This window comes from Somniosus microcephalus, chromosome 4, assembly GCF_052327205.1.
Source record: "Somniosus microcephalus isolate GS21.2 chromosome 4, FLI_Smic_1.0, whole genome shotgun sequence".
Classification (NCBI taxonomy): domain Eukaryota; kingdom Metazoa; phylum Chordata; class Chondrichthyes; order Squaliformes; family Somniosidae; genus Somniosus; species Somniosus microcephalus.
This window is the reverse complement of record NC_140990.1, coordinates 113,696,947-113,709,707: the sequence shown is the minus strand read 5'-3', so window position 1 is coordinate 113,709,707 and position 12,761 is coordinate 113,696,947. Positions and strand designations below refer to the sequence as shown.

The 12,761-nt window shown below is 49.1% G+C and overlaps 1 pseudogene; it reads left to right on the top strand.

The window, feature by feature from the left end:
* The window catches only part of LOC147119677 (uncharacterized), a 95,813-nt pseudogene that overhangs the window by 69,074 nt on the left and 13,978 nt on the right, over positions 1 to 12,761 (top strand).

Sequence of the window (12,761 nt, the reverse complement as noted above, 5' to 3'; positions counted from 1 at the left end):
TTTTGCCTATCTTTCCTGAATATCGAATACCCCTGGATGTTGAGTTCCCAGTCCTGGCCTTCCTTGAGCCACATTTCCGTAATCCCAACCAAATCGTATTTATTTACTTCTATTTGCGCAGCCAATTCATCCACCTTATTACAAATGCTCCTCACATTAAGACACAAAGCCTTCAGGCTTGTTTTTTTTAACGCTCTTAGACCTATTAGAATTATTATTTACTGTGGCCATGTTTGATTTAAACCGCTGATTTCTCTAACAGCCACTTTTGTTGTTCTCCTTCCTATCTTATGCTTTTATCCTTGTTTCCCTTTCCTCTTTCTCCCTGCTCAGGTTCCCAACCCCCTGCCATTTTAGTTTAAACCCTCCCCCACAGCACCAGCAAACACTCCCCCTAGGACATCGGTTCCAGCCCTGTCCAGGTGCAAACCGTCCGGTTTGAACTGGTCCCACCTCCCCCAGAACTGGTTCCAATGTCCCAGGAACTTGAATCCCTCCCCCTGGCACCATTCCTCTAGCCACGTATTCATCTGAAGTATCCTTCTATTTCTACTCTGTCTAGCACGTGGCACTGGTAGCAATCCTGAGATTACTACCTTTGAGGTTCTGTATTTTAATTTATCTCCTAACTCCCTATATTCCACTTTTAGGACCTCATCCTGCTTTTTACCTATATCGTTGGTGCCTATATGCACCACGACAACTGGCTTTTCACCCTACCCTTCCAAGATGTGCTGCAGCTGCTCGGAGACATCCTTGACCCTTGCACCAGGGAGGCATCACACCATCCTGGAGTCTTGTTTGCGGCCGCAGAAATGCCTATATATTCCCCTTACAATAGAATCCCCTATTACTATAGCTCTACCCCACTTTTTCCTCCGATTCTGTGCAGCAGAGCCACCCCTGGTGCCAGGAAGTTGGCTGCTGCTGCCTTCCTCTGATAAGCCATTCCCCCCAACAGTACTCAAAGTGGTGTATCTGCTGGAGAGGGGGATGGTCACAGGGGACCCCTGCACTACCTGCCTGCGCCTAGTACTCTGCCTGTTGGTCACCCGTTCCCTTTCTTCCTGTCCAACCTCTACCTGTGGTGTGTCCAACTCCGTAAATATGCTATTCACGATGTCCTGAGCATTGTGAACACTCCAGTATGTATCCAATCACAGCTCCAGCGAACAAAGCGGCCTGTCAGTAGCTGCAGCTGGATGCACTTCCTGCACATGTAGTTGTCAGGGACACAGGGAGTGTCCCTGAGTTCCCACATATTGCAGGAAGAGCCGATCACGGGGGCCCGGCTGTCCTGCCATGACTTACCCTTTAATTAATTGAATTTAAATTAAATCAATCAATCAAACCACATGTACAGTCCCAGGTTTAGAATTACCATGTACAGTCCCAGGGTTGGAATCCCCATGTACAGTCCGAGGATTGGAATCCCCATCTACAGTCCCAGGGATAGAATGCCCATGTAAAGTCCCAGTGTTGGGAACCCCATGTACAGTCCCAGGTTTAGAATCACCATGTACAGTCCCAGGGTTGGAATACCCATGTGCAGCCCAAGGGTTGGAATCCTCATGTACAGTCACAGGGATGTGATGCCCATGAACAGTCCCAGGGTTGGAATCCCCATGTACAGTCCCAGGGATGGACTGCCCATGTGCAGCCCAAGGGTTGGAATCCTCTTGTACAGTCCCAGGGATGGAATGCCCATTTACAGTCCAAAGGTTGAAATACCCATGTGCAGCCCGAGGGTTGCAATACTCTTGTACAGTCCCAGGGATGGAATGCCCATGTACAGTCCCAGGGTTTGAATCCCCATGTACAGTCCCAGGGTTAGCATCCCCGTGTACAGTCCTAAGGTTGGAATCTCCATGTACAGTCCCAGTGTAGGAATCCCCATGTACAGACTCAGTTTTGTAATCCCCATGTACAGTCCCATAGTTGGCATCCCCACGTACAGTTCCTGGGTTAGAATCCCAATGTGCAATCCCAGGATAGGAAGCCCCATGTACATTCAAAGGCTTCGAATTCCCATGTACATTCCCAGGGATGGAATACCCATGTACAATCCCATGGTTAGAATTCCCATGTACAGTCACACGGCTGGAAGCTCCATGTACAGTCCCAGGGTTGGAATCCCCATGTACAGTCCCAGGCTTAGAATTCTCATGTACAGTCCCAGGGTTGGTATCCTCATGTACAGTCACAGGGCTGGAAGCTCCATGTACAGTCCCATGGTTAGAATCTCCATGTACATTCCTAGGCATAGAATCCCCATATGCAGTCCCAGGGTTAGATTTCCCGTGCACAGTCCCAGTGTACAATCCCAGGATTGGAATCCCCATGCACAGTTCCAGGGTTGGGATACCCATATACAGTCCCAGTGTTGGAATCCCCATGTACAGTCCCTGGGTTGGTATCCCCATGTACAGTCCCAGGGTTGGAATCACCATCTACAGTCCCAGCATAGGAATCCGCAGATACAGTCCCAGGGTTGGAATGCTCATATACAGTCCCAGGGTTAGAATCACCATGTACAGTCCCAGGGTTGGAATCACCATCTACTGTCCCAGGGTTGGAATCCGCATGTACAGTCCCAGGGTTGGAATCCCCATGTGCAGTCCCAGAGTGGAAATCCCCATGTATAGCCCCAGGGTTGGAGTCCCCATGTACAGTCCCAGGGCTGGAATCCCCATGTACAGTCCCAGGTTGGGAATCCCCATGTACAGTCCCAGTGTTGGAATCCCAATGTACAGTCCCAGGGTTGGAATCCCCATGTACAGTCCCAGGGCTGCAATTCCTATGTACAGTCCCATGGTTGGAATCCCCATTTACACTCCCAGTGCTGGAATCCCCACGTACAGTCCCAGAGTAGGAATCCCCATGCGCAGTTCTGGGGTACGAATCCCCATGTACAGTCCAAGGGCTGGAATCCCCGTGTACAGTCCCAGGGTTAGAATCCACATGTGCAGTCCCAGGTTCGGAATCCCCATGTACAGTCCCAGTGTTGGAATCCCCGTGTACAGTCCGAGTGTTGGAGTCTGCATGTACAATCCCAGGGTTAGAATTCATATGTACAGTCCCAGGGTTGGAAACCCCATTTAATGCCCCAGTGTTGGAATCACCATCTATATGCCCAAGGTTGGAATCCGCATGTACAGTCCCAGGGTTGGAATCCATATGTACAATCACAGGGTTGGAATCCCCAATGTACAGTCCCAGGGTTGACATCGCCATGTACAGTTCCCGGGTTGAAATCCCTATATATAACCCCAGGGTTGGAAACCCCATGTACAGTCCCAGGGCTGGAATCCCCATTTACAGTCCCATGGATGGATTCCCCATGTAGTCCCAAAGTTGGAATCCACATGTACTATCCCAGCGTTGGAGTCCCCATGTACAGTTCCAGGGATGGAATCCCCATGTGTAGTCCCAGGCTTGGAATCCCCATGTACAGTCCCAGGGTTGGAATATCCATGTATATTCCCAGGGTTGCAATCCCCATGCACATTCCCAGTTTTGGAATTCTCATGTACAGTCCCAGTATTGGATTACCCATGTACAGTCCCAGGGTTAGAATCCCCGTGTACAGTCCCAGTGTTAGAATCCCCGAGGTTGGAATCCCCATGTACAATCCCAAGGTTAGAATCCCCATGTACAGTGCCAGGGTTAGAATCCCCAGGATTGAAATCCCCATGTACTATCCCAGGGTTAGAATCCCCATGTACAGTCCCAGGATTAGTATCCCCGTGTACTGTACCAGGGTTAGAATCCCCATGTACAGTCCCAGGTTTTGAATCCCCTTTTACAGTCCCAGGGCTCGAATATCCATGTACAGTCCCAGGATTAGAATCCGCGTGTACAGTCCCAGTGTTGGAAACCCAATGTACAGCCCGAGGGTTGGAATCCCCATATACAGTCCCAGGGATGGAATGCCCATGTACAGTCCCAGGGTTGGAATCCCCATGTACAGTCCCAGGTTTAGCATCCCCGTGTACAGTCCCAAAGTTGGAATCTCCATGTACAGTCCCAGTGTTGGAATCCCCATGTACAGACTCAGTGTTGGAATCCACATGTACAGTCCCAGAGTTGGAATCCCCACGTACAGTTCCTGGGTTAGTATCCCCATGTACAGATCCAGGGTTGGAATCCCCATGTACAGTCCCACGGTTAGAATCCTCATGTAAAGTTCCAGGATAGGAAGCCCCATGTACAGTCACAGGCTTCGAATCCCCATGTACATTCCCAGGGATGGAATCCACATGTACAAACCCAGGGTTGGAATCCCCATGTACAGTCCCATGGTTAGAATCCCCATGTACAGTCACAGGGTTGGAAGCTCCATGTACAGTCCCCGTGTTAGAAGCACCATGTACAGTCCTAAGCTTAGAATCCCCATGTACAATCCCAGGGTTGGAATTCCCATGTACTGTCCCAGACTTAGAATCCTCATATACAGTCCCAGTCTTGGAATCCCCATGTACAGTCACAGGGCTGGAAGCTCCATGTACAGTCCCATGGTTAGAATCTCCATGTACAGTCCTAGGCATAGAATCGCAATATAAAGTCCCATGTTTGGAAACCCGTGCACAGTCCCAGTGTTAGAATCCCCGTGTACAGTCCCAGTGTTAGAATTCCCAGGTTTGGAATCCCCATGGATAATCCCAGGGTTAGAATCTCCGTGTACAGTTCCAGGGTTAGAATCACCGTGTACAGTCCCAGGGTTAGAATCCCGATGTACAGTCCCAGTGTTGGAAACCCCATGTGCAGTCCCAGGTTTAGAATCGCCATGTACAGTCCCAGGGTTGGAATCCCCATGTACAGCCCGAGGGTTGGAATCCCCATGTAAAGTCCCAGGGATGGAATGCCCATGTACAGTCCCAGGGTTGGAATCCCCATGTACAGTCCCAGGTTTAGCATCCCCATGTACAGCCCCAAGGTTGGAATCTCCATGTAAAGTCCCAGTGTTGCAATCCCCATGTACAGACTCAGTGTTGGAATCCCCATTTACTGTCCCAGGGTTGGAATCTCCACATACAGATCCTGCGTTAGAATCCCCATGTACAGACCCAGGGTTGGAATCCCCATGTACAGTCCCAGGATTAGAATCCCCATGTGCAGTCCCAGTGTTAGAATCCCCATGTACAGTCCCAGGTTTAGAATCCCCATGTACAATCCCAGGATAGGAAGCCCCATGTACAGTCACAGGCTTCGAATCCCCATGTACATTCCCAGGGATTGAATCCCCATGTACAATCCCAGAGTTGGAATCCCCATGTACAGTCCCATGGTTAGAATCCCCATTTACAGTCACAGGGCTGGAAGCTCCATGTACAGTCCCAGGGTTAGACTCTCCATGTACAGTCCTAAGCTTAGATTCCCCATGTACAATCCCAGAGTTGGAATCCCCATGTACCGTCCCATGGTTAGAATCCCCATGTACAGTCACAGGGCTGGATGCTCCATGTACAGTCCCAGGGTTAGAATCTCCATGTACAGTCCTAAGCTTAGATTCCCCATGTACAGTCCCAGGGTTGGAATCCCCATGTACAGTCCCAGGCTTAGAATCCTCATGTACAGTCCCAGGGTTGGAATCCCCATGTACACTCCCAGGGTTGGAATCCCCATGTACATTCCGTGGGTTGGACTCCCCATGTGCAGTCCCAGTGCTAGAATCCCCATGTACAATCCCAGGTTAGGAAACCCCATGTACAATCCCAGGATAGGCATCCCCAAGTAAAATCCCAGGATAGGAATTCCCATGTACTGTCCCAGAGTTAGAATCACCATGTACAGTCCCAGAGTTGGAATCCCCATGTACAGTCCCAGGGTTGGCATCCCCATGAACAGTCTCAGTGTTGGAATCCGCATGTACAGTCCCAGGGTTGGAATTACCATCTACAGTCCCAGGTTTGGATTCCGCATGTGCAGTCCCAGTGTTGGAATCCCCCTGTACAGTCGCAGGATTGGAATCCCCATGTACAGTTCCAGGTTTGGGATCTCCAAGTACAGTCCCTGTGTTGGAATCCCCATGTACAGTCCCAGGGTTGGTATCCCCATGTACAGTCCCAGTGTTGGAATCCCCATGTACAGTCCAAGGATTGGTATCCCCATGTACAGTCCCAGGGTTTGAATCCCCTTGTACAGTCCCAGGGTTCAAATACTCGTGTAAAGAACCAGGGTTAGACTCCCCATGTACAGTCCCAGGATTATAATCCCCTTGTACAGTCCCAGGGTTAGAATCCCGATGTACAGTCCCAGTGTTGGAATCCCCATGTACAGTCCCAGCTTTAGAATCCCCATGTACAGTCCAAGGGTTGGAACCCCATTTACAGCCTAAGTGTTGGAATCCCCATGTACAGTCCAAGGGTTGGAACCCCATTTACAGCCTAAGTGTTGGAATCCCCATGTACAGTCGCAGGGTTGGAATTCCCATTATCAGTCCCAGTGTTAGAATCCCCGTGTACAGTCCCAGTGCTTGAATTCCCATGTACAGTCACAGGGTTGGAATCCCCGTGTACAGTCCCAGGCTTAGAATCCCCGTGTACAGTCCCAGTGTTTGAATTCCCATATACAGTCCCAGGATTAGAATCCACATGTGCAGTCCCAGGGATTGAATCCCCAGGTTTGGCTACCCCATGTACAGTCCCAGGGTTAATATCCCCATGTACAGTCGCAGGTTTAGAATCCGCACTTATTGTCCCAGGGTTGTAATCCCCATGTACAATCCCAGAGTTAGAATCCCCAGGTTTGGAATCCCCATATACAGCCCTAGGGTTAGAATCCCCTTGTACAGTCCCAGGGTTAGACTGCCCGTGTACAGTACCAGCATTACAATCCCCATATACAGTCCCAGGGTTTGAATCCCTATGTACAGTCCCAGGGTTAGAATCCACATGTAGAGACAAAGGGCTGGAATCTCCATGTACAGTCGCAGGGTTAGAATCTCCATGTAGATTCCCAGGGTTGGAATCCCCATGTACAGTCCCAGGGTTGGAAACCCCATGTACAGTCCCAGTGTTAGAATCCCCATGCACAGTCCCAGGGTTGTAATCCCCATGTACAGTCCCAGGGTTAGAATCCCGGTGTACAGTCACAGGGTTTGAATCCCCATATATAGTGCGAGGGTTGGAATCCCCATGTACAGTCCCAGGGTTGGAATCCCCATGTACAGTCCCTAAACAGACACTGTCCGTACAGTGTAAAAGAGAAACAAGTATTTCTGCAGAGGCTTTCAATCCATTTTTAATATACAGATTTTTTAAATTCATTCAATATGGATGTCACTGGCAAGGCCAGCATATATTGCCAATCCCCAGTTGCCCATTGAGAAGGTGACGTTGGGCCGTCTTCTTGAACCTCTGCAGTCCGTGTGGTGAAGTTACTCTCAGAATGCTGTTAGGTGAGCAGTTCCAGGATTTTCACCCAGCGATGATGTAGGAACGGCGATATATGCCCAAGTCAGGATAGTGTGTGATTGGAGAGGAATTGGGAGGTGATGGTGTTCCCATGCACCTGCTGCCCTTGTCCTTCTCGCTGGTGGAGGTCCCGTGTTTGGGAGGTGCTGTCAAAGTTCTAGTTGAGTTGCAGATGTATAAAGTCACTATTTCACCCCTCCCCCTCCCACCTCACTCTCTCTCCTCCCATAGAGGCCAGAGTCTTGTGTAGGCCCAGACTGGGTGGCGGGTTCCCTTCCCTGAACGGCATTACTGAACCAGTTGCATTTTTATGACAATCTTGCAGCTTTCATGGTCACTTTTTTCTAGTGCTGGTCCCACAAATTCCCAGATTCATTCAGCTCGCTTTCACAACCTGCCTTTGTGTTTCTGTGGGTTCTCTCTCACCCTCCCTTTTTGCTGTTTTAAATTCATTTTACGGTGTATTAGAAGGGAAAGATTTGCAGACGGGAAACTCAAACCAAACATCACTTCAAGTTCTGACAGACTGTCTCAATTCATCAGGACCTTTTAGCATGGTAGCAGAAAGCACCGTTCAGAGCGTGGATAAACCGTACAAGTGTTCTTTGTGTGGGCGAGGCTTCAGCCGATCCTCTGGCCTGTCAAGACACAAGCGCAGTCACACCAGGAAGAGGCCTTTCACCTGCTCAGAGTGTGGGAAGGGATTTACACAGTCATCCCACCTGCTGACACACCAGCGTGTTCACACCGGGGCAAGGCCATTCACCTGCTCCGAGTGTGGGAAGGGAATCATGTGTTCATCCCACCTGCTGAAACACGAGCGCACTTACACTGAGGAGAGGCCGTTTACGTGCTCCATGTGTGGGAAGGGATTCACTCAGTCATCCAGCCTGCTGGCACACCAACGAGTTCATACTAGAGAGGGTCCGTTCACCTGCTCTGGGTGTGGGAAGGGATTCACTTGTTTATCCAACCTGCTGCAGCACGAGCAAGTTCACACTGTAGATAGGTCATTCACCTGCTCTGAGCGTGGGAAGGAATTCACTCGGTCGTCCCACTTGCTGACACAACAGCGAGTTCACACTGCGGAGAGATCGTTCACCTGCTCCAAGTGTGGGAAGGGATTCAGTCAGTCATCCCACCTGCTGCAGCACCAGAGAGTTCACACTGGGGAGAGGTCGTTCACCTACTCCGTGTGTGGGAAGGGATTCACTTGTTCAACCAACCTGCTGAAACACCGGTGAGTTCACAAGTGACTGCAGAGATTGCATTCTGCTGTTGTTGCTGCTGTTAATTACATCCAGGACAGAATTGTGTTCAATTTGATAGTTGGAGTTTGTTTCTACTGATGTTAATAACCCCTGTAACTGGGCTGGAGTTTAATATTTGGATATATGTCCAATAAATCAGTTTTCTTTAAACACATTGTTCTTGATTTTTGTCATTCCCACCTGAGTGTTTAGCATCACCTGGCTGGAGCTCAGAAACGACAGTCTGGGGGGAGGATCGTACGGCGGGAACAGAACTACAGCCTGGACACAGTCCTTCAGGGCCACACTGAGAGGGCCAAATGGCACTTTGGTCTATCTCGTCTCTTCATTGACAGCAATGTCCCCGTGCAAGTTAATCTTGAGGCCTGTAAGGTCCAGGGGATTTCCACCCAATGGTGTTTAAAGTGATTGGATAGGTGCTCTGTGAGCCCCTTGCCCGTGACTTCAGCTCAGTAGAGTCAGGGATTGCTCCCTGAGATTGGAAGGTAGCTCACGTAGTTTCCATTTTCCAAATTGGAGACAAATCAAAGCCAGGGACTAGAGGCCCATCAGTGCGATATCGATCACAGGGAAGGTGGCTGAAGAAATCCTAAGAGAACTAGAAGCCCATCAGTGTGATATCAATCACAGGGAAGGTGCCTGAAGGGATCCTAAGAGAACTAGAGGCGCATCAGTGTGATATCAATCACAGGGAAGGTGCCTGAATAGATCCTAAGAGAGCTAGAGACCCATCAGTGTGATATTGATCACAGGGAAGGTGCCTGAAGAGATCCTAGGAGAACTAAAGGCCCATCAGTGTGATATCGATCACAGGGAAGGTGTCTGAAGGGATCCTAAGAGAACTAGAGGCCCATTAGTGTGATATCGATCACAGGGATGGTGCCTGAAGAGATCCTAGGAGAACTAGAGGCCCATCAGTGTGATATCGATCACAGGGAAGATGCCTGAAGGGATCCTAAGAGAACTAGAGGCCCATCAGTGTGATATCGATCACAGGGAAGGTGTCTGAAGGGATCCTAAGAGAACTAGAGGCCCATTAGTGTGATATCGATCACAGGGATGGTGCCTGAAGAGATCCTAGGAGAACTAGAGGCCCATCAGTGTGATATCGATCACAGGGAAGATGCCTGAAGGGATCCTAAGAGAACTAAAGGCCCATCAATGTGATATCGATCACAAGGAAGGCGCCTGAAGGGATCCTAAGAGAACTGGAGGCCCATCATTGTGATATCGATCACAGGGAAGGTGCCTGAAGGGATCCTAAGAGATGCTGTTTTCGATCACGGGGAAAGGGAAGGAGCCATTAGAGATATTCAACATGGTTTCCAGAAAACAAGGCCAACGTGCTTGAATTTTGTGAAGAAGTTGCTGGGTTGGGGGATGAGGGGGAATGCGGTTGACATTGTCTACCGCAGGGGAGTCAATCTCATTTTCCATGGTGGGTCAAATCTGATATCCTGGCCCTTGGCGAGGGCCACATTCATCAAAAGTTATTAAAATAGGAATAAATGAAGATTAACTGTATCAATACTTTGAATCATAGAATGGTTACAGCACAGAATGTGGCCATTCGGCCCATCGAGCCCATGCCTGCTCTCTGGAAGAGCACCTCAGCTATTCCCACTCCCCCGCCCTTTCCACGGAGTCCTGACATTTTTTCCCTTCAGGTCCTTATCCAAGTGCCTTTTGAAAGCCACGATTGAACCTACCTCCCCCACCCTTTCAGGCAGTGCATTCCAGATCCTAACCACTCGCAGCGTAAAAGCTTTTTCTTACATCACCTTTGTTTCTGTTGCTAATCACCTTAATTCTGCGTCCTCTTTTTCTCGACCCTTCCGCCAATGGGAACAGTTTCTCTCTCTATATACTCTGTCCAGACCCCTCATGATTTTGAACACCTCAATAAAATCTCCTCTCAATCTTCTCTGCACTAAGGAGAACAACCCAATCTTCTCCAGTCTATCCATGGAACTGAAGTCCCTCGTCCCTGGAAGCATTCTTGTAAATCTTTTCTGCACCCTCTCTAAGGCCTTCACATCCTTCCTAAGGTGTGGTGCCCAGAATTGGACAGAATACTCCAGAAATGTTCTCCAATTAAATATTGGGAAGAATGAAGCCATTGTTATCGGTCCCCGCCACAAACTCAGTTCCCTAGCCACTGACTCCATCCCTCTGCCCAACATCTGTCTGAGGATGAACCAGACTGTTCACAACCTTGGTGTCATATTTGACCCTGAAATGAGCTTCCGACCACATATCCACAGCATAACAATAACCGCCTTTTTCCACCTCCATAACATCGCCCGTTTCTGCCCTTGCCTCAGCTCATCCGCTGCTGAAACCCTTATCTGTGCTTTTGTTACCTCTAAACTTAACTATTCCAGTGCACTCCTGGCTGGCCTCCCACATTCCACCCTACATAAACTTGAGGCCATCCAACACTCGGCTGCCCGTGTCCTAACTCGCACCAAGTCCTGTTCATCCATCAACCCTGTGCTCGCTGACCTACATTGGCTCCCGGTTAAGCAATGCCTCAATTTCAAAATTCTCATCCTTGTTTTCAAATCCCTCCATGGTCTTGCCCCTTCCTATCTCTGTAATCTCCTTCAGCCCCATAATGCCAACGAGATATCTGCGCTCCTCTAATTCTGCCCTCTTGAGCATCCCTGAGTATAATTGCTCAACCATTGGTGGCCATGCCTTCTGTTGCCTCGATACTCAGCTCTGGAATTCCTTGCCTAAACCTCGCCACCTCGCTACCTCTCCTTTAAGATGCACCTTAAAACTTACCTCTTTGACCAATCTTTTGGTCATCTGCCCTAATGGTCATCTTTATGTGGCTCGATGTCAATTTTTTTGTCTTATAACCCTCCTGTGCAGCACCTTGGGACGTTTTACAATATTAAAGGCGCTATATAAGTACAAGTTGTTGTTGCACTCAGCCAGATTCAGTTCCTCTGGAGAGAAGGGGAGAAACAAAATAACAGATGGTGTCATGAATGTTGTTTTTAGACAGTAAGGATGGAGGTAGAGTTTTTAAAATCGAGAATTTACAGTTCAGGAGGGTCAGAAGTGAAAAAAAATGTGTAGGGACAAGCTTTGTCTGTTCCGAATTTCTATCATTTTGTAACCACCATTTGCAGGGTATTATAAGGGGAGGATCTGCAGATGGAAACTCGAACCAAGCATCACTTCAAGATCTGACAGATTCACTGGATTCATCAGGAGCTGAATATCTTTGGCATTTGGATATGGAAGGAAAAGAACAACAATCACAGCGGGGTGAAACAGCACACATGTTATGTGTGGGTCCACCTTTAGCAAATCGTCTAGCCTGTGAGACTCGTACACCCACCTGAATCAACAATGTAAATGTGGGGACAGTGGGAATGGATTCAGTTGCCCGTATGAGGGGCAAACTCATCGAAACAGTTCACCAGGTGAGTGTGGAAAGAGATTAATGGGGACAATGCATTCACTGCTCTGTAAGTGGAAAGGGATTCAATCGATCATCACATTTACTGACACAGCAGTCACACCGGAGAGGGACGGCTTAGATACTTCACGTATGGGAAGGGATTGACTCCGTTGTCTCAGCTGTTGATACTCCTGAGTGTCCACATTGAGAACAGTTGCTGCAAATACTCTGATTGTGAGAAAAACTTTCAAAGTTCAAAGCAGCTGATGCACGATCAGCGCATTGATACTGGAGAGAGACTGTTTCAATATCCTGTGTGTGGGAAGAAATTCACCCAACCTGCTTAGACTCCAGTGAGTTCACATGTGACTACAGGGGTTTGGATTCTGTTATTAATCACATCCAGGACTGAACCATGGCACAACGCCCGGATTTATTGATAAAGTTTCTCTCAGTGGGATCACAGAAACTCATTCTCCATTCACAATGACAGCGCTGTTCCCCAGCATGCCCCACGGGGACAATGTGCCCATTGACACTGGAGGAGGCCAGTGCGCAGGCGCATTGCCCGCCTGTAGTTGGAGCATGCGCAGTGTCACTATGATCAGACCCAGGCAAGTGGTGGAAACGGACAGAGCGTGGAGACGTGGTTTTCGC